The sequence below is a fragment of the Panthera pardus genome, unplaced genomic scaffold (assembly GCF_024362965.1).
Source record: "Panthera pardus isolate Hobbes unplaced genomic scaffold, ASM2436296v1 HiC_scaffold_11, whole genome shotgun sequence".
NCBI lineage: Eukaryota > Metazoa > Chordata > Mammalia > Carnivora > Felidae > Panthera > Panthera pardus.
In genome coordinates, this window is record NW_026526666.1 from 103,640,741 (window position 1) to 103,665,112 (window position 24,372).

The following is a 24,372-nucleotide window of genomic DNA, read 5'->3' on the forward strand; positions in this document are numbered from 1 at the left end:
CCCTCACCCCCTCGAACGTCAGCATCCGGCCATGTGTGGGTCCTGCCGTGGATGTGGGTGCCTTTTAAGCCCTCCCCTTCACCTTGGGAAGCTGTGCCCATCTAAACTCCCTGAAGACCCTGCCCCATCCCTCACTTATGCTCAGGAGCCGGTTGGGTCTTTGTGCTGCTGGAAAGCCATTATCGTGCAATTCTTAGCCCTTCATCATTAGGTTGGCATGTGTCTGTCTCCTGGGAAGAGAGGCGTTAACTGTAGGTGCTGACATCTAACAGGCCAGGCCCCTGGACTGAAGGAGAGAAGGGAAATCTTCTCAAGGACCAGAATTCACTCACTGGCCCTGCAGGGACTTGGCTTCTTCCTGGGGCCATAGGGCTTTCTCAGCTCTGGGGACACGGGCACTGCAGCGAAATCTGTTGGGATGGAACCAAGCTTAGCCTGGGGGTATTTGTGGAAAATCCAGAAGGGAAGCATAGAAGGGCTTCCCCTCTGGGGTTTTAGGAACAAGCCTGCCCCTCCCCATGAACCAAAGACAAGTTCACATACTCCAAGCTCCTTCCACACCACTGTTTTTCCTCATTAAAATAGGAGGTGGAGTTTTGTTTGCCAGGAGCTAAGACTCCCACCAGCAGAGCTCCAAGGCCCCCACCCCCAGGTCCCCGGGGAAAAAGAGAGGCAGCCACAAACCAGCCCGAAACAGAGGCTTGGGGGACAGATGACAGGAAAAGCCTACCCACCTGCCTTGCAGGAACCACAAAATAGAGCTCACAGAGACCCCGTCTCCTGTGCTGGAATCAGGATGTGGCTCTCTAGATGACCCCATCAATAGACATCCACTGGCAGAACCCCTGGTGTATGGCCTTAGACTCAGGCAAACACAGTATTCGCTGAGAAGTCAGCAAGGTCTCCTGCTCAGCCCATCACTTTGGGGGTGGGGGATGCTTGACCTTGGCTTTCCCATGTCCAGCACAGCCTATCTCGTGGGCCCGTTGGCTAGACTTTGTTTTCTCCTAAAGGAGGTTGGGTTTTCTCTCTCTTGTGGCAGGTGACCACTGTTGAGCTGCCTGCGTCGTCTGATGGCCTTGGGGTGGGAGCAGGAGGGAGAACCCTAGATGGAGACCTAGCCCCTCTTAGACCCCACGGATGGGACGGGTCTGCTACACCATCCGGGGAGTCCCAATGAAAGCTGTGTCAGCCCAGCATTATCCATATCAGTGCACGGAATGAAGGAAGGAAGGATGCTTTCTCCCTCCACCCCCGCCCTGCTCCCCGTCGATGGTTGACTTATCCTCTCACCACCTACCTGTCCAGTGAGTGAGGCCTCGGTGGGGACAGGCTGTGCTGGGCTCTGGGAAGTGTGAGTTAATTTTAGTTCAGTCCGAACTACTAATCAGCCATGTAATGAGCATGGAAACAAAACTGTCAGGACCTGCTACTACGGATGTGTGGGTGTGTCTCACGCAGCACAAGACAGGGCCCCGAAGTCGGCTCCTGGGCAGACAGGTACCCACCGACCATCCCATTTACACAGAAGCAGTTCTGTGTGACCATCTCAGCATAAAGGCATCTGCCAGTGTCAGCATCTCACGCAGGGAGCACACGGCTGTGAGTCCTGGTTCCCCGATTCGCGGCTCTGACGCCTTAAGCAAGCTCCTGGACCTTCCTGAGTGCAGGTTTCTCCACGGGAAAACCAGGAATGACATGTGCCTGGATGTTGCCAGGGACCCAGTTCGGTAAGGGTGTGAAAATCCTCGTCCTGGGAAGACAGGCTCTGCGAAGCAACTCCTTGCCCCCTGCTTGTGTCTACTCGCCTGGCAGGGTTTGCATTTTGAGGCAGAAACTGCCCCCTCCTGCCCTCCAGCTTCAGCCTGGAAAAATGACCCCGTGCAGAGCTCGGGCACTGGCTTGAACTGCTGGTAGGAGGGTGAACCGAGCGCCAAAAGGTGTGAGATTTGATCTGCGAATGCGCACCTCGCGGAGGTCCGTGGAGGCGGTCATGGGGAGACTTGCTTCCCGGCCGGCAGAGGAGTGGTGCCCGTACCTGGTGTCAGAAATGCTGGTGGGGAAGCTACAGGGGGTGGGGGGCTGCTTCCTCCGGCACCCTGAGCCTGCGGTGGGTGTCGTCCGGGCACGGAAGGGGCACAGGGCTAAGCAGGTGCAGCGGGGCCGTCCCCGGCCACCTTCCGCACACCCGGCTGGCTCTCGCCGGGATCCTAAATCTTCTGCAAACTGGAGTCGGTGAAACCATAACCCAGGGACGTTTCCGAGAAATTGTTCTCTAGAATTAGCTGCAATATGGCTCTAATAAAGAGAACAGTCTATAAAACATTATCAGTTCTAATTGATAATTGGATTTTTTGTGTTGCCATAAGTAAGGCTAAAAGCTTCAGATATTGTATTTAAATTTCTACTTTAAAAATCCGGGGAAACCCAGCCAGACTCTTCCATTAGAGAGACAGAGAGAGAGGGAGGGAGATTTGCATAATGTATATCAGAGACAAAACCGTGTGGACGGCAGGGGAGCACGGCTGTAGCAATCCAGGGCTCTTAACAAATTTCACTTCAATTTACTCTTGTCATTGACCTCACCCTCGGCCAACACACGCTTAGTGAGCTGTTGTCTCCGCGTGTGACAGGCGTGGCCTGCTCTCCACAGGGTTAGCTCCGGATGGTGTCCTTGGGTCGAGAAAGGAGAAGGCTCCGCAAGGAAGCCTGTGGCTGCAGGAAGCCCTTCCAGAAGGCCCGGGGCCGCCTCTGGGCAGGTGGGTGCGAGCGGACAGGGCCGGCGTGGAGGGCCCTCTGGGGAGAGCGTATCCCTCCTGGAATCCCAGCGCTGGAAGGGTCCCCAGGAGCGTCTGGCTCACCGCCCTCATTTGTGTGACAGAAATGTCCCCAGTGGTACTTGGGGACAGCGGGAGGAGGTCAGTTAAGTCCCCAGAGGAGACAGCCAGCAGGGGGTCTGCTGGTGTCCCCGTGTCGGCAACCAGAGGAGAGGACACACAGTCATTAAACAAAACATCGTCATCCAAGCTTCCTGGCAAAGATTCTCACAAGCTAAACATTCTACACCGAAAGATAAATTCTCTGGGTTCAGGACTTGGTCTCTACTTCCCCCGTGTCAACACCGAGGAAGTGATGGCACCATTGGCGGCCCCTCCCAGGGCCAGCAGGTGTTCAGGGCGGGACGGGGAGGGTGGCCCAGACCCCAGAGCAGGAGCAGGTCTACCAGACAGATGTTCTCTGGAAAAGTGACGGCGGGCTCGGGGACGCAGTAAGGCTGGTGGTCAAGGGCTGACCTGACACAGCAGAACCCCCTTGAGGGGAAGCACGACCTCGCATGACCGCGCACGACCTTGCATGACTGCCCACGACCTTGTATGGCTGCGCAAGACCTTGCCTGACCTTGCACGACCACACACGACTGTGCATGAACGCGCACGACCTTGCACGACCTCGCACGACCTTGCATGACCGCCCACGACCTTGTATGGCCGCGCACAACCTTGCCTGACCTTGCACGACCACACACGACCGTGCATGACTGCGCATGAACGTGCACGACCTTGCACAACCTCGCACGACCTCGCAGGACCACGTGGTATCTTGCATGACCACCCACAACCGTGCACGACCTTGCATGACTGCGCACAACCGTGCATGACCCCCCACAACCCCGGACAGACCCCGCTGTGTCTTGAAATGCAGATTTCTCTGCCTGAGCTGGTGCAGGCGGAAGCCTGGCCGTGCAATACTGCCCAGTGAGTGGGGTCAGGGTGTGTCAGAATCTCTGCATCCCCGTGATTGCGTGAGGGGACCCTGACCACCCCACCACTACCCAGGGCCAGGTGAACATCTTGGCTTCCAGCATAGGAGGAGGACAGAGGTCACAAAAGAGGCGTGTGTGTCTGTGTGCGCGTGTGCAGGTCATGTGACGCGTCTGTGTGTGCGTGTGCGGGTCATGTGATGCGTCTGTGATGTACGGGGCCGAGGTTTCCATGTGGTTGATGATGGCCCCTCTGCGCACCCCTGACACTCTCCTTCCGGCATCTGAGTTCTGAAAGCATCTCGCTCAGCAGGGGAATCAGGAGGCTTGGGGCGGGGGCGGGAGGTGCCCCGTGGACCCCACCCTGTCACACAGCGGCCCCAGCCAGCGTCACCAGGAGAGGCAGAGCCCACAGAGCCAGCCTAGTTCCCAGCAGGGTGGCACACGCCCTAAATTTGCCAAATTGCTACAAATCAGCCCACAATCACTCCTGTTTGCGTTCCAATTAGGGAGGAGGTGAGTCTTACCGACTAAACAATTCATCAACTGAAATTCCCCTGGAGAAACTTGTGTGATTCCAGGACTGTCACCTTCGGATGGAGTCCCAGCGCCTGTGGAGCCGCAGGGCGTAAAGCCCTGGGGTTGGGGGTCCGGCTCCTGAAAACCTGGCCCTCACTGCCTGCGAGGTGGTTTGGAGAATCAAAGGACGTAACCTCGGGGAGAGCCACGTGCAGCCCCAAGAGGAGCCGCAGCCGGGTGGCATCCTGCTGGGTCCCTGAAGCCCAGACGGGGCTTCCCAGCCTGCTTGCCCACCTCCCCCCAACCCCGTGACCTTGCTCGCCCCAGGCGGCGACCTTCTCTGCCACCGCTAAGCCCGCTCACGCCCGGCTGGCTGGTGCCCATCGTGGTGCACAAACCGGTGTGGTAGAGGAAACACTGACGGGGTCTGGTAGGGTCACAGTGCACCTGCTAGAATGGACCTCAGGGTGGTCCGGCCTGTGCCTGCCCCCTGACGCTGCTGGAACGAGGCACCACGTGCAGGGTGAGGCGGGGGGAGGGGTGGTGCTTAACAACAGAACCCATCCCCCCCCCAGTCCGGGGACCCAGAGTCCAAGTCTAGGTGTGGGCACGGCTGGTTCCTCCCAAGGCTGATGGCATGTAGAAGCCTCGTTTCCGCCTCATCCCCGCACGGCACTCGTGTCCCTGTGTGTCCCTGTGTGTCCCTGTGTCCACATTTCCCTCTTGTAAGGACAATAGTCACGTTGCACCAAGGCCCCAGCACCACCTTATCTTAAGCAGTTCCGGCTGCAATGCTCGTATTTCCAGATGACACCGCCTCCTGAGGTCCTGGGGGTCAGGACCCCACATAGGAGTTTGGGGGGCGCGACCCAGTGCACAGCACAGCCCCCTGGCCCATGTGTACGTCCAGAACGGAGGAGCTTCAGGACGCAACTCTGAGAGCCGTCCTGTCCCTCGGTCTTGCGGACGGGTTCCCACAGGGAGCCTCCCTCTCCCCAAACACCTGTGCACACTTGTTGTGCCCCAGGGAACTTAAGGGGAGGCCTGGGCAGAGTGTTGTGAACCCAGCCGGCCCCTCCCATCTTGGTGAGCTTTGGCAACTCACCGTGAAGGGGATGGGACTCCAGGGAGTTACATGCACATGAAACAGGGCCTGGTGGGCACCGGGACCTGCCTCCTGGCCCCTGGCAAGTTCCCCTCATGGTGCCCCCCCTCCAGGTGCCTGTGGCGTTGTCCTCAGGCCCCTCTGTGCCGAGGGGGCGGCCCCGCTCACACTGTCTACTTCCCCTTCACAGGACCCCTCCTCCAACGGTGACCTTGTACCAAGAGCTGCCTGAGCCTGGATGTGTTTTCTATCACCTCGGAGGGTTCAGGACCCAAAGTCAACGCCCCTCTCTCTGAGCTCTTTCCGGAGACTGGAACTGGGGGTCCACTCCTGCTGGCCGACGTCGGTAAGCCCCTGGGTGGCCCCGGGTGGCAGATGACGTGGGAGCGGCTCATGTTACTGTGGAGGGGGCTCCTGTCTTTCTCCTCATTCGGGAGCGGCCGTCCACATCAGACTAATGAGGAGGAGAGAGCGCGTGCGGTGAGAGCTCCTCTAATGGGCGTCCAGAGCAGCCAGCCCCCAAATGAACGGACTCTCCTGTTCTCATTCTATCTACTGAAAAAAAAAAAAAAGACTCCCTTGAAACAAATGAAGAGTTGAAGGCAATTCGTCAAAAGACCATTAGCTGCAGACCTGTCTAGCAGGTGCTTCTCTGAGTACTTGCGCATAATTAATTAGCAGGCACAGCCTTACGGACCCAACATGAAAGTTGAAAACCCATTTTACCACATTTCATACTTTCTGCTTGGCCCCACCGTCAAGTGCTGACAGGTATTGCACACGATGCCAGGCTGGCTAAGTTCCCATAGCGACGGACTTCCTCGGAGGACCACGGACTGGCTTCGTCCTCACTGCTGGGGTCCCCCCAGATGCTGTGGACGAGACACGCACGTGGGGTCCCGGCACTCTCCACGCCCGGCAGTGTGTGCAAATGGCAGGTAAGCTGCTCAGAAAAAAAAAAAGTGATAGATGATTTGTAGTTACGGCCTTGGACTAAGCAAGAAAAATAGGCAAGGAGAAGGGAAAGAAAGAAGAGGAAGGGAGGGGGCAGGACGAGGAAGGAGCATCTCTTTTGACCTTCTTGCCAAGGAGAGACGGGGCTTGCTTTCTAGAGATCCGGTCTCCTCTACTCCCAAGGCAGTGGTCTTGCGAAGGGGATGATGGGGAAGGCTGGTGTGGGCTGTTTTGAGTGGCGAGCCCATCAGGCTTGTGTTAGACTGGAAGGGAGGGCATTGGAGCCTGTGGCCAGGGGAACGAAGAAACGGCCCAAACCTGGGACGTGCCGATGCCCCGAGACTAGAGAAATGAAACCCACATAGGGTGGGCTCTTTGAGGCATGGAGGGGACGGGATCCCCACAGCAGGTGCCTGAATATGCAGCCTCAGGGTCCCCTGTAAGATGCACAGTGGCTGAGCTCGGGCAGAAGAGACTCCTGGGAACGGGGTCTGAGCCAGGACAAGGAGAGCAGAGGCTTCCAGGCTCTAGGGGACACCAGAGAGGGCGAAAGAGGCAGCAGGAAAAAAGTGAACAGCGGTGGACTCGTCTCCAGTCTTGCGTCTGAAAGAGCTGGAAAGAAATGCATCGTAGAAATGGCACATTTCTAATGGCGCCTCACAGGCCACGCCGATTCAGCATGGATGCTGAGTGCAGGTGTGGCGGCTGGTAAAATCGTGCGTATGAGAAACTGGGGGGACGGAGCCCCTATGGGTGCACAGTGCTCACACCTTGCCGAGACAGATCCACAGGCTTCGTGCCTTTCACGCCTTTAGTCAGTGTGGTGGATCTGGGGCTGCACCCCTGCTCTCACGCAGCAGAACTGAGGCTCCGAGAAGCAAAACGACTTGTCAAAAGTCTCACAGGTGGTCGGAGATTATCTGCCTTTCGAGAATAATTCAGCGCTGGCTCAAAATAGAAGGACCTTTGGGAAGAAGGACTAAAACTTCAGGCACTGGGGGTTGTGGCTTAAATCCTGGCTCTCCTCTGAGCTAATGGCATGAGCCACAGATGCACTTCACCTGTGCTTCCTCATCAGGAAAGTAGGGATGGGACTGGGGTCTCCCTCCCGGAGCTGGACAGTTGAGAATGACACAGCCATGTGGGGCAGAGGACAGAGCCCGTGCGCGGGTGCAGGCTCATGGCCGGGCTGGTGTCGATTTAGTGAGACTCCCACGACACACCCCATACTCTGAGACATGATGGAAATTCCTCCCCCAGATCACGTTCCCATACCTCCCCACCCACCTATGACTTCTTCAACCTAATGAGAGATCTTATCATTGTTCCTGTAGCGGTCAGTTTGCTAAGCCGTAGGACCCAGTGATTCAACCCAACACGAAGCCCAGTGCTACTATGAAGAAACTCCGTAGATGTGGTTCATATCTACAGTGAGCTGGCTCTCAGTAAGAGATCACCCTTCATGATCTGGGTGGGCCTGGTCTAATCAGTTGAAGGGCCTTCAGAGTAGAGCTGAGCTTTCCCTTGCTGATGGCCTGTCTTGTGGGTTCCGGACTTGCTCTGTCAGTCCCAGCACTGGGGAAGCCAATTCCTTGGGGAAGAAAGCTCTTTCTATGTGTATATCCAGATACCTGTGTTTCTAGAGCTATATTCACCCTCCTATATCTTTATATCTATTGATATAGATCAGTATCCCAGATCAATACATATCTATCACATAGATATGTATCTATAGCTCACATATCCTTAATCTATAGCTATGCATACATCCACAGACACGTAGAACTGGAGATATCTGTACAGATACAGACGCAGACATGTAACATGGTTGCAGACAGAGATGGAGAGGTGCAGGACTGGGTGTGGACAGAGCTGTAGATACAGGCCTGTCACTGGCTCCGTGCCCCGAAAGGACCCCACGGAGCAGCTCGTCAGTCAGCAGACGTTGTCAGTAAGCTTTTGCCAGCTCAGGGATTGGAAAGAACCCCCTTCAGGTCCTCATTATTCTCCGCTCTCCTGCCTTGGCAGTGCTCTTTTTCCCGCCGAAGGTGGGATCCTGTCTGGAAAGAAGCTCCTGGACGTCGCCGAGTCAGCAAGTGACCACGGCACGCCCAGCCACGCTCGAAAGCTGAGACCCATGTGGGCGTGGTTGCTGTGGCGGCCACTCGAACGGAGCTTCCTGAGCCAGAGAGGAGCGCCTTCTCTTGGGCGACTCACTTCGATCGTGAGCACGCTTCCACGTCAAGCCGTTTCATCAGAACCGCGGCCTGTTTCCTGTGCGTGCCGCGGGAGGCAGGCACTTGGCCCGTGTTTATAAACACGCATTAATCAGGGGCCCAGGGCTTCCTAATTGCCATCCATCTCTGCAACCTCACAACGAACACAGTTTTCTTCCACATTATTTTACATCTGAAAAGGCTTGTCAAGGCCTCACGCGTCTCGGTGACGTATACGGGCCGAGACGAGTAAACACGCAGGGTCGTTACTGTGAATTCTAATCTCACGGCGCATCGTGCCGCAGAACGCGGAGTGACGAGAGCACAGGTGAGCATGTCTGGATGCTTAGGCGGTGAATGGGGGATCATCACATATGAAATGCCTGCCTGATGAACAGTTACAGAATCTACTATCCCACGGCGCCTGTCCGCCACTCTTAATCAGCGCCTTCTGTGCCGCGACACGCGTCTGGCCTGACGTGGCTGTGGCCTCCTTACGCTCAGGCTCCTCAGGATCACGCTCGGCCACGTGACGTTTTTCGAGGCCGGTCTAGTGGCCCGCGAGTTTCTGCTGCCACCGTAACTCCACCCGCGGGCGCACCGAAGCCCTTCCTTCAGGGAACAGATGAGCCTGCTTTCCGCGGCTGGCGCGGCACAGGCTGAGCGTGTTTTCAAAGTGTGGGAGTGACGCGCTGGGGCGGGACGTCATTTTTGTGACGGACGAGTACAGGCTGGGGCATAGCAAGCATGCGACTCTCGGGGAGAGCTAACTTGGGGAAACACGATCGCAAGCCACCCGCTCTTGTCCGTGTTTGACATCTGTCGGAGGAGACGGTTTGTTGCTCACTGACAGTAGCCCTTGAATGATTATCGACGACGGGGATGAGCACCACAGGACTCTCCTGTCTGCAGAGACCTCTCACTTACGTTACCTGAGCCGTCCTGGTCCGTCCCACAGGTGGGGAGAGGAGGAGGAGGAGGAGGAGGAGGAGGAGGAAGAAGACAAGAACGGTGCCAGTCCCAGCTGACCAGCAGGTGGCAGTCTGACGGGGGGCTCGCATGCTGGCCTCAGTTGCACTAACCCCCCAACCCGTCTCTTGGCTGTGGAAAGGGAGGCTCGGGGAGTTTAACCAGCCTGCCCAAGACCCCACAGACACTTAAGGCTAGGCTTAAAAGCAGCGAAGGGGGAATGACCTCTATCCTTAGGAGAGTGCAGGTGTGTGAGGGACTGTCCTGCAGATGGGAGACGGGGTCATGGGGCCAAGAACCACAGGGAAGATTTACTGAAAGGCAATCAGCACATTTATCTGGGGTGGGGGCCGGTGACCACGACCTTTTTGTAGAGCGGGGGGAGCTGACTACACCTGGGGCCATGTTGTCACAGCAGCACTTGGTGACCCTGGGAAGGGATTACTTGTATGGCTTCTTCCGCAGTCTGGTCTAATTTAGAGACCTAACTAAACCCTCCTTTCCTCATACTGAAGCCCTCCATGGGGATAGACTTTAAAGTTAATATGAAAAGAGCGTTTGGAACAGAGGCTGTCCGTGAATTGACCACGGTCGGGGGCCCTGACAGAGTGCTTGTACCCAGGAAGGCCCAGGGGTAGCGCTCTGCTTAAAAAGTGGGTGGCTGTGGGCGCCTGGGGGACTCAGTCGGTTAAGCACCTGCGCCTCAGCAATCAGCCCAGATAAGTCCTCTGCTCGCCCGATGACATGGGCCGGTGGCTAACATTCACTGGTCTCTCACTATGTACCATACACTGCCCTGAACACTCTGTCAGCATGACCCTAAGCCTCATATTTACTCTATGCAGTAGACACCATCCTGTTTTTAAAGATGTAGCCCAGAGAGGTTCAGTAACTAGCTCAAGGTTGCAGAGCTGGGAGGGGAATCCAGGAAGTCCCTTGAAACTTGAATTCTTGACCCCCCCCCCCCCCCAGTTCCAGCGAGTTAGTGAACGGCAAGATTCTAGCTCCCACCTACAGAATAGAGTCTCATTCTTCCCGCTCATCTCACGGGAGAGGCGGTGAGGCTACAGTTGGCTCATCCCTGCTGCCATGAGGAGGGAAGAGCTGGCACTCCCTGCTTGGAACCACGGGTGGGAAAGCAGAGCTAAGTGATGGAAGTTCTGAGAGCTTTTGTTTGTGTCTTGGTTATAATTCTGTCTAGAGCTGAATTCATCCCAAGATGTGCAGTTGCAAGAGCCAATAAATCCCCATTTTTGCTTAAGACAGTTTCTATCAAGTTTTGTCACTTTCAATAGAAAGTATCTTAACTGATTCAATATTCTCTCATTTTTCACAACTTAAATACCACGTGAAAGCTAAAGATGAAGTTGGCCTCTTTCTTCCTCAAGATAGAAGCTGAAAACAGGGGGAAAGTGGAACAAGGCATTCAGCATCTTGGGGCTGGCTCTGTGATGACAGTCAGGCGTGCTGTCCTTGTCCGGCAATCCTTGGACTCGGACTACGCATTTTCCTCTGACGTCGGCTTTGGGCCCCCCCCACCCCAACTTTCGGCAGGTGCAGGAAGGAAGTGGGCCGCCACTCCACACAATCCCTCGTTGGAATCCACCACTCCCCTAACGGGCACACATTCAGATTTCAGAGGAAATTTACTTTGATACATTTTCAAACTTCAGACGCAAATATCAGCAGGAGCCTGGAACATAACACGAGGTGTGTGCGTGCGAGATAGCTGTGCTCTTTACCGACAGTGGGCACACCGCCTTTGCAACTATAAACGAGAAAAAACAAGATGCTGCAGTGAGTGAGCCCTACCCACGGGGGACCAGGCATCTAGTGCTGCTTGTTATTAAATTATTATTGCTTACGCATGCTCCTGACAACATGATATGCCTCCAAACGGCTTCATCCACAGCTGATTAATGTGTTTTCGAATTTTCCTCCAACTATCAACATGGAGGAGTTGATTAGCTCATTAAAATTTTTCCTCTTCTTTCAGAGTCCAAGAAAATCACATTTGCCGTAATTCATTGATTTAAATAGAGACAGTTGCCCTCCAATAATTCCTAATTTCACACAGAAAAATAATCTGAAAAGTTATTTATCTTAATGTCAGTTGAGGCTAGCTAATTAGACATAACTTCAGTGGTTTGTACTTATTGAACGCTGGGCCCATGGACCCTGTGATGGTGTTTATGGATTTGAAAGTGTTTTGAGGAAAAAGAAGTGGAAAAGAGTCGGGAATTTGGGTCCTGGCTGGTCCTTCTCCCCACCTGGTTCTTCAGTTTGTGATGGTGTCTCTTTCTTCTTCTGTTCCTGCCAATGAAGTGGCCACATCCTTACCAGGGCAGCATTCTCAGTGGTCACAATGAAGGAACACTCACCGTAACCGGTCCCGCATGCCCACTTTTCATGCCAGGCAGGGTTCTGGGCTCTACACACGTAGCCGCATATCTCATCCTTCAGCAAACCTTTCCTCCTGACTGTGGAGGAAACAGAAGCCCCAGGGGATGCTGTCACTCAGCTCAAATCCCACAACCAACCAGTAAGTGACAAGCCAGGATTCAGACCTGCATTTGCTTCCTCACATGCATGTTGTTGGCTCCTCTCTGATTAGAACATGGGTTGTAGGGGTGCCTGGGGGACCCAGTCGGTTAGACATCCGACTTTGGCTCAGGTCAGGATCTCACAGTTTGTGGGTTCAAGTTCCGTATTGGGCTCTGTGCTGACAGCTTGGAGTCTGGAGCCTGCTTTGGATTCTGTGTCTCCCTCTCTCTCTCCCCCTCCCCCACATGCTCTCTCTCTCTCTCTCTCTCTCGCTCGCTCTTGCTCTCTCTCTCTCTCTCTCAAAAATAAATAAACATTAAAAATTTTAAAAAAAGAACACGGATTAGAGTTAAGGGCCAACCACACACACAGAACCCGGTGCTGGCATCGCTGGGCAAGTCGCTTGAGCCTGAGTGTCAAGGACTACAGTGTCTAGTTCATGGGGCCATTGGCAATGCTGGGAACTCGTGTATTCGGAAGGTGTCTGGAGTGGGGAAAGCTCTCCAGATATGGAACCATATGCATGAACGTGATGGAAAATTGCTCTTGTGATTAGGATACATTAGACGGCCAAGATGAAGGCATTCTGCAGGTGCCATTAAGGTATCCAAGCAGCTGGCTTCTTTTTTTTTTTTATTTTTTTTAACATTTATTTATTTTTGAGACAGAGAGGGAGAGAGCATGAACAGGGGAGGGTCAGAGAAAGAGGGAGACACAGAATCTGAAACAGGCTCCAGGCTGTCAGCACAGAGCCCAACACGGGGCTCGAACCCACGGACTGTGAGATCGTGACCTGAGCCGAAGTCGGACGCTTAACTGACTGAGCCACCCAGGCGCCCCTACAAGCAGCTGGCTTCAAGTCACTCCAAAGGGAGGTATCCTGGGTGGACCTGTGTTATAGACAGATAGATAAATAGATGCATGGAGAGAAAGACAGAAGCAGAGAGAGTTTGTTATATCTTGTATTAGTTTTCTACTGCCGTGTAACAAAATACCACAAATTGGTGGCTTAAAAAACTGCAAACCTGTTATCTGATAGTTTTCTTGCTTTGACAGTCTGGGTGGGCTTGGCTGAGCTCTCTGCTCAGGGTGTCACCAGGCTGAAATCAAGGTGCCAGCCAAGGCTATGTCTCTTCTGGGACCAGAGTTCTTTCTAAGCCCACGGGTTGGTGAAACTCTGTTTCTTGCAATGGCAGGACTGAGGCCCTCGGAGTCTAGAGGTTGTCCACTGTTCCCTGCCACGTGGTCCCCTTCATAGCACGCAGCTTGCTTGTTTCCAGGCTGGGGGCAGGGCACCTGCTGTTTCTCATCTCATTCAAGGAGTCACCTGATTAAGGCAGGCTCACCCAGGAGCATCTCCTGATGGATTGACTCAAAGTCAACTGCTTTGGACCTTAATTCCATCTTCAACGTCTTCACCTTTTGTCATATGACGTAATCTGCCCCTTCATGGCAGTGATAGCTCATCACATTCATAAATTTTGCCCACATTCAAGGGAAAGGGATATACAGATTGTACACCACACTGTGGAAACCGTGGGGACCATCTTAGAATTCTGCCTACCACTTGTTGGGAAAAAATTCAAGTTCATTTTTTTCACGTTTTTATGTCTTTCTACATGTATTTTGAAATTATAAAAGTTTTCAAAAGCACTCATAAAGATATTGCTACCAGTACACCATGAGAAAGACTGAAAAATGGTTCGTTTTCAATGATAATTTATTTAAATCCAGGTTAGTTAACATACAGCATAGAACTGGTTTCAGGAGTAGAACCCAGCGACTCATGTCTTATGTGTGACACCCAATGTTCATCCCAACAGGTGCCCTCCTTAGTGTCCATCACCCCCCACCCACCTCCCCTCCAGCAACCCTTAGTCTGTTCTTTGTATTTAAAAGTCTCTTATGGTTTGCCTTCCTGGTTTTATCTTATTTTCCCTTCCCTTCCCCCTATGTTCATGTGTTGAGTTTCTCAAATTCCACATATGAGGGAAATCATATATTTGTCTTTCTCTAACTGACTTATTTCACGTAGCACATAATACACTCTAGTTCCATCCACGCTGTTGCAAACGGCAAGATTTCGTTCTTTTTGATTGCCAAGTAATATTCCATTTTAGAAATATACATCTTCTTTACCTCTGATGATTTCTAGCTATGACGGTTTCCAGTATCATTTGGTTAAACACTCGAGGCCTCCATATGCTCATCTATGAAAAGGGAGTAATTATCTGCCCTTCCTATCAAGCTCATGGGGGTTGCTTTTGGTTGCAAGGAACTAAAAAGGAGGAAAAAAAACTAAAGAAGAAAAAAAAAACTCAGATTATATAGCAATTAAGAAAATCCAGAAATTACTGTTTTTCAGGCATGGCTTGATCAAGGACCAGCTCCACTTCCTTATAATAATTTTAACTTTCCCCTTCTCTGTGCAAACACTGGCTTTCCCCCATGGAGGGGAAGTTACTGCAGGAGGTCTGGGGGCAAAGCTGACTGTCCACAGTACAAGTTCATCCTGCTCCCCCAACCATCAAGCAGCAGAATGCCTCGTCACCCAGTTCACTCATGCCTGGGCCAGGGCATTGCCCATTCCCGAGCTCACGTCTGTGGTCAAGTGGGTGGGATCTCCCGGCTTGACCTGGACTAATGAAAGCCTGCTCCTGAGCCCCGAGCCAAGAGTGAAATAAATCCTGCCCAACCCAGAGCTGCTGCAGAATGGGGAGACCTCAGTGGTTGCCTGAGGGGTTGTCTCCATAGTGTCACAAAAACATTGCTGAATTAACAGATTCATCAGGTCCTCCACCAGTCACCAAGCTATATTCGGTGCTGGGCTGGGTGCTGGGGTAGAAATGAAAGACACAACCCCTGCCCTCCAGGAACTCACCACGTTCTGGGAGACAAGCCACCGCCAGATAATTCTAACCAAGCATGAGCTCACATGGGGAGGCATATCACATGAAATCCTCCCTAACCTGGGACACGTGAGGTTAGTAGGGGGAGGGGTGGGTTTGTGGCTCCGCAGAGGGAGGGAAGAAAGGTAGTCCAGACCCTCCCCACTCTGTCAGCCATGCATCTGCGGGTGGCCATCAGGATTCAGACCCACTTCCTGTCAAAATCCTATATGAATTATCTAAGCTGTGTATCAAACGGCCACACACTTGGCAGCTTAGAATACCATCTGTTGATGATCTCGGGGTGTCCAGAGGTCAGGAGTCTGGGCTCTCGCCTCAGTGGTTCACAAGACTGGACTCAAAGCTGGGTGGGACCGCTTTCTGGGGCTCTTCTTCAGGCTCATGTCGTACTGGCAGAATTCAATTTCTTGCTGTCGCAGGACTGAAGTCCTTGCTTTCTTGCTGACTCATGGCCAGGAGCTGCTCTCCGGTGGCTCAAGCCATGGCAGTGTCCTCTGTTAAGGCCAACAGGAGAGCATCTCTGTGGCTTTGGGTCTCTCTGACTCCTTCTTTCTCTGATCTAGACCTTCTTTTCAAAGGGCTCACCTGATTAGGCCAGGCCCACCCACACAAGGGAGGGAATTATACAGGGTATGCAAACCAGAAGCCAGGATTCCTGAGGGCCATCTTCAAATTCTGCCTGACATAAAGTCCCACCCTGCTGGCAAAGGAAAACCTCTAGAGTAAATGGAGGTTTAAAACTACCCGAGTAATTCTTTTTAAAGGAGAAATTTTCTGGAGGCCACATTCATGGGTGGCAATGAAGCAGCAGACTGAAAGCTGGAATGATCTGCTCACTAGAAAGACTGGGGGGGGGGATGGGGGAGCACCATGGTGGCCCCGTGCTGACTCCAGCCAGCCAAGGGCAGCTCAGCACAGTCCTGCTGCAATGGATGTGTGAGGTCCTTTTTTGTATGGACCCCCTGCTCCCACACTATGCACCTTCTGCAAGATCCACACAAACCACCTGCTTGGGAAGCCCCCCGGACCCACCTGCCATCCTTCTATCCCATGTCTGCAGATGGGCAGGACGTGCCCTGGGGTCTTGCTGCTGATTTAAAAGGGCAAGCTGGTGCCCAGCCAGCTTGGTGGAGCCCCGTGCCCCAAAGAAACCCCGCTGAGGTCAGGAGATGTCGCCCTGTGGAATCAGTGTCCAACCCGTTGCCACTAGCCTGAGTCCAGGAGACAATCAGCTGACTGATAAGCCCCACTCAGATCAACCTGGGTAGTTTCCACGCTCCCTTCTCTGCTGCAGTTTGCAAAGAGAGGCTCCCAATTTGTGGGAGGCAGAGGAAGCATGGGGAGAGGATCAAAGGGGTCCTTCCTCTCCCTTCATTAAAAATGACACCTCTCGTTCATTGTGAAGGGAATGGGGGCTGTCTTGAGGTTCCTATCCTGACACTTGGAGATTTTTGTCTGTTCAGACCTTGAAAAATATGCAAATGCCCTGCATAGAACCAGGCACACTCCTTTTTTTTTTTTTAATGGATTGGTTCTGATGAAGACTGATTCTGCTCAAAAGTAGCTGGTTTTCCGGAGCTCAGAGTCTATTATCATTCTTCTGCCTTAAATGAGTTTCTGCCATATTTCAAACCTCTGCTGAGGGAGATTGCAGGTGGGAAAGGCTTATTACAACAAATTACCTTGACATCAGCTCTTTTCATGACATTAGCTCCTTACTAAGAGTTCACCTCAGCCCCAGGTGAGCCACTCGGGCTCCAGAGCAGGAAGAAGATACCGTGTCTCAGACGCTCAGTGTCCCCGACTCAGCGGTTTCAGAGTTGGTTGAAGTAACGCACCCTCTGTCCCCCGAGCACAGCAGATTGTCGACTTTCAAAAGGAACTCTTTCGAATAGTAACATGCACTTGTGCGTCCACACATGCTGTATACAACATACATGTGTGTGCACGCTCTATACCTGTGTTCACTCCGTCTGAACCCCTGGGATCAAAAGTAGTGGGCACATCTGGCCGCCACAGAGAAGCCACCAAGTCCTACTCTTCTTAGAGGGAAGCCGACTGTCACCCAGCAAACATCCTTCCTCCTTTCTTCCTTCCTTCTCTTCTTTTTCCATTCTACTTGTATCAGTCAGGAGAGACGAGGTTAGCCCCCTGTAACAAGCATCCCCAAAGCTCAGTACTTCAGCGTAACCAGAGTTATTCCTCATTCACTCAAGGTCCTTGCAGGTGGACAGGACACCTGTGATGAGTGTCATTCCTTGAGAATGGAGACTGGAGAGGCTTTATGACGGCCCTGCTCCTGCTATCACGCCACAGATGATCGAGGATGTGCTGAACGCACACGGGTTTGGGACTGTCAGAGTTAACACGCCCTTTTTGCCCACACTGCACTGCGCTGACCGAATCACGTCCCACGGCCACCCCTAACTTGAACAGTGAGGGAGCGGTGGTTCCTCTGTGTGTGCAGAAGAAGAACCAGAGAAGCTTGGTGAATAGCGCGAATCCCTACCGTACCTCTCACATGAGTGACCATGGCAGCCACAAGAAAGCACCCCCGGCCGGGGGTGTAAGCACCAGAGAAACATATTCTCCCAGTTCTGGAGGCCGGAGAGCCAAGATCAAGGTGTTGGCAAGTTGCTTCCTTCTGAGTCTGTGAGGGACAATCTCTTCTGGGCTCCTCACGGCCTTTGCAGCCCAAGAAAGCCAGGCAGGCACCAGGGAGAATCAAGAGTCATCAGTAGAGCATGACTTTGGAAGTATGTGTGCTTGGGGAAATCTCTCAACTGTTCAAGCCCTCTGTTTTCCTTATCTATGAATAAGGGATAAAAATACTACCCTTTGGGGTCCTCAAGAGAGCAAAACTAAAATAAAGCATGGAGAGTACCCAGTCTACTGTGAGCAGGAAGGGTGATGGGCATCCTTGGCCCCACCAGGGATGGCTCTGTGAGTGTATAGGCTGCGCCCTTGCTTAGAAGGGTCCGAGTTTGGTTTATTCTCTTGCCATTTTGAAATTCTTTCTTTAACGTTTATTTATTTTTGAGAGTGAGAGTGCACATGGGGGAGGAGCAGAGAGGGAGGGGGACAGAGGATCCAAAGTGGGCTCTGTGCTGATAGTGCAGAGCCCGATGCGGGGCTCGAACCCATGAACCGTGAGATCATGACCTGAGCTGAAATCAAGAGTCAGATGCTCAACTGGCTGAGCCACCCAGGCGCCCCTAGAAATTCTTAATGATTTATGAACAGAGGCCCCCACATTTTCCTTTTGTCCTGAGCCTTCCACATTATGAAGCCACTTCTATACCAGTAAATGGGCTCCTGAGTAAACACAGATTTCTTGTTTGCCTGTGTAAGGAAGACTCTAGGGAGAGGAGACAAGAACCCAATAATGAGAAGAGGAGGAAATGCCCACGTACCCAAAGATACTTCATCATGGCTGGCAGTCCCTAAGGATGGATGTGCCGACTGGTGGCGTGGGGGAGGGATTGGCAGGTGCACCAGGAGAAGAGACCACTCAGTGCTCCTGTCACAGGGGACATTGTGCCCTACTATGGAATCCGGTTCATCGGTGCAGAGCTGAGCTCTGGGAACTCAATGTCCTGATTGCATATCACCCTCAGGACAGACTGGCTAGTTGGCATTATAACCCCAAATTTATAGACGGGGAAATTGAGACTCAGCAATTAACCCAGCCCAGGGTCAAGCAGCTGGCAGCTGGGTCAGAGCACGACTCCCTGGGCTGCAGTGTCTTTCGGTTTTCTCAAGGCCAAGATGTCGAATGTTCCAAGACCACAGCTAGGCGGTAAATAATGCATGTGTGGAAGAGTCCTACCTTCACACAATGTTGAACAAAACTGCTCTCAGATGTCACTGAGGATATTTTCAAGTAAATAAAATAATGGGAAAGTTAGGAGAAGAAATGGAAGAGTCAGGAATCTTGAACAACAAGAGGGACTCACAAGAACAAATTATGTCACACATTCTTTATTGCTTGTTTCCTCCCAGTAGGATTTAAAAAAAAGATGATTAGACACAGTTGGTGCTATATATTTAGACTCATAAAATGTTTGATAGCATCTTGTGGAATTTTTACTGGTAGAATTATTTAAATTGGCTAGGATCAGAACATTGTCACAAAGATTGAAGGCTGGATTACTGCCGGTGAATACAGGGTCATAATAAATGGCAAAGAGAGAACATTTGAAGACTGGTGTTCTGGGGCTTGCAGAAATTCCATGTTTTAATTAACTTCTCCATCAGCAATTAAAATAAGTAAATCTGGCTCTCTGGAAAAGGGGGCCATAGTGGATGCACTTGGAAACAGATATAGTCCAAACATCAACAGATGCAGTCCACACATCAACCACTACCACCATCACCAACACCAATACCAATACAACATCAACCACCATCGTCACCTCCACCACCACCACCACCAACAACAACAACAGTACATCAACCACCGTCACCACCTCCACCATGACCACCACCACCATGACCACCACAACCACCACCACCACCACTATCACGACCACCTCCACCATGACCACCACAACCACGACCACCACCACCACCACCACCATGACCATCATCACCATCATCACCACCTCCACCATCACCACCTCCACCACCACCACCACGACCATCATCACCACCACCACTACCACCACCATGACCATCATTATTACCATCATCACCACCATGACCACCACCACCACCATCATCACCACCACGACCACCACCACCTCCACCATCACCACCACCATGACCATCATCACCACCACCACCACCACCAACAACAACAACAACAACAGTACATCAACCACCATCACCACCTCCACCATCACCACCACCACTATCACCACCAGCACCACCATGACCACCACAACCACGACCACCACCACTATCATGACCACCAGTACATCAACCACCATCACCACCTCCACCACCACCGCCACCCTGACCATCATTATTACCATCATCACCACCACCACCATCACCACCACCATGACTATCATCACCATCATCACCACCACCACCAACAACAGTACTTCAACGACCGTCACCACCTCCACCATGACCACCACAACCACGACCACCACCACCATCACCACCACCATGATCACCACCACCTCCACCACCACCACTATCACGACCACGATGACCATCATCACCATCACCACCACCACCAACAACAGTACATCAACCACCGTCACCACTTCCACCATCACCACCACCATGACCATCATCACCATCACCACCACCAACAACAGTACATCAACCACCGTCACCACCTCCACCATCACCACCACCATGACCATCATCACCATCACCACCACCACCAACAACAGTATATCAACCACCGTCACCACCTCCACCACCACAACCACGACCACCACCATCACCAGCACCATGACCACCATCATTACCACCAATACCACCACCACCAGTACATCAACCACCACCACCACCACCATGACCATCATCACCATCATCACCACCACCAACAACAACAGTACATCAACCACGACCACCACCACCACCACCACCACCACGACCATCATCACCACCACCACTACCACCACCACCAGTACATCAACCACCATCACCACCTCCACCATCACCACCACCACCATGACCACCACAACCACAACCACCACCATCACCACCACCATGACCATCATTATTACCATCATCACCACCACCATCACCACCACCATGACCATCATCACCATCATCACCACCACCAACAACAGTACTTCAACCACCGTCACCACCTCCACTATGACCACCACAACCACGACCACCACCATCACCACCACCATGACTATCATCACCATCACCACCACCACCACCACCAACAGTATATCAACCACTATCACCACCATCCCTGCCACTGTTACAACCGCACAACTGCCGGCACCACCAACACCAATGCAACAGTACCCATAACTACCACCGTCACCACCACAACGGCAACAACAAAGTCAACAAAGTCAACAACTATAACCATCACTGCCACCACCACCACACCAACAATAACCACAGCAAGAAGCCTGGTTTGGAAATTAGGATGTACCTGGGCAGAGACCACTGTGGTTGGGGTGTGTTCTGCCTTTGACTGTGACTCCTGGCAGAATGGACTCCAGCCTGTGACTGTCAGGCCATGGGGGAGGGCTGATCCAGTCTGATCTCGATCCCCGGGCTTATTCCACAACCGACTCACAAACCCCTTGAAAGCAAGGACTTTGCTGGCCTCTTTATTTTTGTAATGCCAGCATTCGGCATGAAGCAGATGCTCCAGACATATTTCTGAGGTAATGAACACTGAGAAAAGATGAAAAGGGGTTTTGCAAGTGGAAATGCCCAGACAAGTAGCCTCTTCACTCCAAGGTTGCCCTGGTGGCCGATCTGTGGTGATGAGGGGGCTCTGCGGAGGCTGATACCCACCTTTCCCCCAGGCACACCAGCATCAGTAACATCTGAGCTCCCTAGAACATGGCATGGTTTACAAAGCACTTCCTGCAGTGCTCAGAGTTCTGATCCTCAGAGCACCTGGAGGGGGTACGTGGGCCTGGCATCCTCAACGCCTTGCTCTGCTCACCAGAAGGGACACGCAGAGAGGGGACTGGCATGGCTGGGTCCTGGGGAGCCAGTGGGGAGGTGGGGTCCAGCCTTATCTCCCTTCTCCGTCTCTCACATCCCCTCTGAGAACTCATGTCACAGGGACGTCAGCTCCAGACCTCAGTTGCCCTTCTGTATCTGTTAGCTCCTCCCAGCTTCCTTACTGAAATCATTGGTGGGTTTCTCAAAGTTTGCATTGTAGGGTGTTTATAGGACCCACAGGAGACATTGTAAGCACTAACGTGAGCTGCTCCAATGTTCCCCATTGTGTTCTCCCTCTTGTCTGGGGACGTTGCAGCGACCACAGAGGTGTGGCTGAGGGGTGGCTGAATCAGGGACACCCTGGGGGTGGTTTGGGCTCATGGGATGTCTGGCTTGGCCACGGCTTCTAGAAAGCACCTGATGCCCGTGTGCCCGCTCACCAAGAGTTGTGAGTTAGAACTGCATCTGTCAGGTGCAAATCTGTAGGTTTTATGCATGCAGGTTTTATGCGTGCCGAGATCCCGGATCAATCTTGGCATATCCAGTGCCTTTTGCCTTCACCAAGTATAAAACTTTTAGCTGAAGAAACACCACGTTTCTGACTTGCCACCAGGTGCAGTGAAACGTCTTGATGCAAGAAATGTTTCAGTGACAAAACTATACAAATTCATCAATGATTCAACCTATATTGCATGGGGTCATTTGATTACACAGGGACACAGCTCAGCACTGAGACCCACTGGTTTCTGACTAATTTTTACGCCTCTTTCACAATTATGCATGACACCCAAACTTCAAATATGAAGGCAAGTAGTCTAAATGAAGCCAAAACTGTAGACCGAAAGGAAGCGTATTTGTCAGCCTTTTAGTATTTCCAAGGCATTATGATTTTTTTCTCCTTTTAAATATCCATCCCGTAGTCTAAGTTTGTATACGTTTATATTTAGCTATATTATATTCACTTTGCATTTATGTGTATTTTAAATATAAGAGGGCCCGAAAACTGTGTATGTTTCTTGCACCACCAGACTTGGGTTCGCCTGGTCAGATTCTGGCTTTGCTCTCTAGGAGCTCCCCGGGAGGTCCCCGTCCACTGTCCACGGCCTTGCTTCACCTCTGGGCTCCCCTGTGCATCTGGGCAGGGGCTGAAGTATGCCTTCCTCAAAGGCTGAAGCTTCGGGGGGAGAGAGGGCTTGCTTTTTAAGGTCCACACGGTCACGGCGTTTGCAAGCAAAGCTTGCCTTCTATTTGGCGAACCAGCGTCCTCGTGGTCCTGGAGGCTTGCCCTTATGTTCCGGGCCTGAGTAACCACAAAGTCCTTCATGCGTGAGGCTTAAGGCTACAGCTCTTTTTGGTTTGGGGGCCTCTGGGTTTGGCTCATCTTCTCAGCAACGGCTTCTCTGAGACCATCGGAATCGATAGATTTGGGTGGGGAGGTCCCACCTTTCATCTGCCCGCTGCCCGCTGGACTGGCTCTGCCATCTTGACCAGGGAGTCTTTTTTTTTTAATGTTTTAACGTTTATTTATTTTTGAGACAGAGACAGAGCACAAGCAGGGGAGGGACAGAGAGAAAGGGAGACACAGAATCCGAGGCAGGCTCTAGGCTCCGAGCTGTCAGCACAGAGCTGGACGCGGGGCTCAAACTCACAGACTGTGAGATCACGACCTGAGCCGACTGAGCCACCCAGGCGCCCCTGACCAGGAAGTATTAATGGGGGAGGCTTGTGCAAGGCAGAGGCCCCCACATCTACACCCAACTGTCTGTGGTTCAAAGCAGTCGACTTTCCGAGCCAGCAAGGTCACGGGCTCTGAGGACTCACACACGTGGTGCCGGGCGCCTTCCCGGCGCGGAGCTGTGACCCTTCTCTGCACCACCGCCCCACCCCCACTCCCCGGGCTCCACTCTCGTCGGACTTTGTTCAAACCGTTCTAATTTTCTCGCTTTTCCCGACCACGTCTTCTCCAGCAGGTGCCAGTTGTCACTGGTGTCCTGTGTTTACACTGCCCTGCAGGGTGTCCCGAGGGGCAGCCACTTCCAGCCTGCAAGATCTGGGGCCTCCCCGAGTGAGCCCGCAAATCTCCGTCCTAAGTACGGCAGCTCCCATTTCTGTGTTTTGCAGAGAAGTGTCTGCAGAGACGGATCATAGTGGAAATGTTCTAGTTCACAAGTAAGCACTCCAAGGCCATCAGGGCAGGTCTGCATCCCGAACCCATGGCAACCTCTTATGGGTCGGGGGAGGAACCCACCCTCGCCACCCGCAAGCCAGCTGGGGGAGAGGGGCCAGGGGAGGGCATGACTGAAGCATCTCGGGGACAGATCTTAAGGAGCAGCGTGCCTCACTCCCGCTCATACCCACTGGCCTGCACTGAGCCATGTGACCTCACCGTGTGCAGGGAGGGACAGGAAAGACACTGTCCAGGCAGCCGCCCCCCTGGCTACTGTCCTTTCCTGATCTGAGGAAGCTGAGCTGGTTAAGAGAAGTGATGGGGCAGCCAGCCTCTCCCACAAGTAGCCGGGGGCCAGTTCTCCCCACCGAGTCCCGGCGAGGGTTAGTGCAGGTGCCGCACGGCTGTGGAGACTCAAGGGGTCATGTCCATCCAGCGTGGGCAGCGTGCCTGCTGCACCACGAACACGGGTGGGTTACGGTTGTCATCCTCACCAGCCCCATTCATCCCCTGGGGCCACCAGCTCGGGGCAGACCCTCTAGGGCTGTTTGCACCTCAAGATCATCACCCACGGAAGTCACTGCCACCCTCCCCCACACAAGTGCACGCACACACTCCTACACACT

General features: G+C 52.9%; 1 pseudogene; it reads left to right on the forward strand.

The window, feature by feature from the left end:
• The window catches only part of LOC128775940 (basic proline-rich protein-like), a 41,988-nt pseudogene extending 21,188 nt beyond the window's left edge, over positions 1-20,800 (forward strand).
• Positions 20,801-24,372: the final 3,572 nt, after the last annotated feature.